Source organism: Choloepus didactylus (assembly GCF_015220235.1).
Source record: "Choloepus didactylus isolate mChoDid1 chromosome 26 unlocalized genomic scaffold, mChoDid1.pri SUPER_26_unloc2, whole genome shotgun sequence".
Taxonomy (NCBI): Eukaryota; Metazoa; Chordata; class Mammalia; order Pilosa; family Megalonychidae; genus Choloepus; species Choloepus didactylus.
In genome coordinates, this window is record NW_023637615.1 from 1,401,424 (window position 1) to 1,402,780 (window position 1,357).

The window sequence follows — 1,357 nt, forward strand, 5'->3', positions numbered from 1 at the left end:
TTTTAATCAAAACACAAGAAAGCTGGCTTGGCTTCTCTTTGAGCTTCTGAAATCACTGCATGTCCAACCTCTGCAGTCCTCCCTTTCCACACATTTTCTTTTGGCTCTCCTAAGCCTTGGCTTTCTCCCAGTCTGGGGTTTCCAGGGAGTGTCAGCATCAAGTTAGGAAGGCTGCTTCAATGGTCTAGGCATCCATCTGTACTCTGCTTGTAGGGCTCCTAGGGTAGAGAGGGGTAAGAGGGACAGAATCTGCCCATGCAGTCCTCACTATGGATAGGGAATTAGACAGCATCCAAGGGCCCACCCTCCTTTTCCCTCCCACCCCAACTCAGGTGGAGGGGGAGTAGCTCTTACTAGAGCTTGTGTTGGTGAAGGTTTTGTCTCAACACAGAACATGTAAGTTGTGAACCTGAGGTCATCTACCACTGGGAGCAGGTTGAGAAGGGCTGGTTCACTGGGGTCACTTAACAAGGACTCGGTGGGGATGGTGTTGTCTGAATGGCTCTGTAGGCCCCTGGGGAGTTATCCAGGATCACAGTGCTGGAGAGGTCACTGTGGACCAGAGAGAGGTCCTTGATGTAAGTGCCCAACTCCAACATGTAGTGTTGTCCATAGTATCTCCTCTTGAGGATCCTTCTGCTATTGTCCAGTTTGTCTGCCATGCTTTCTGTGAATATCACCATCTCATACCATTGGGTTACCACTTCTAAGAAGAAATCCACATGGATGCTCACATGCAATAAACTGGACAGAATGCTTGTATATTACCACCTTGAGGATGAAGTCAGATGTTCCAGACAAAACCTGGCCTCCACCCCATCATGGTGGGAGTGGATAAGTGTTTCATCCAGATCCAGTACTCAGATCTTTCTCTTCACCTGGCCCAGCTGATTGCTGGGACACAGGAGATAAAATAAGGATATCATATCAATGATTTTGGTACTGAATTACTGTGCAGATCTGCCTCCACAAAAGGTAAATGAAGAAACTCCAGAGCTTGATGGTGAAGGCCATGGACAAGCACAGCCCCAGAAGATACTGTGTCCACAACAACCCAATGACCCTGACACCACTTTCCCCAGGGCCCCTGTGACCCAGCATGACCAGGCTCCCATGCAGCCTCACCTGCCAGGAAGGGAAACATGGAACCTGAGTGGCTGGAGAGGTTGTAGAGAGTGTCACAGAGCAGAAGGCTCAAAAAACTACCCTGGCAAGTAGGAAGCAAAGCAGAGCAGGCAGCTTGGGAACAGGTGGGTGGATCCCATGCTGGAGGCTGGCAGTAAATAGGCAGGTTGTGGCATCTATAGCTTTGTGGAGGTTTTTAGGCTGCAATAGGTCAGGCCATGATGAGACAAGT

At 49.5% G+C, this 1,357-nt stretch overlaps 1 pseudogene; it reads right to left on the reverse strand.

Moving 5' to 3' along the window:
- Window positions 1–353: 353 nt before the first annotated feature.
- On the reverse strand, window positions 354–1,101 carry LOC119525766 (annotated as a pseudogene).
- Between the last annotated feature and the right edge of the window lie 256 nt (window positions 1,102–1,357).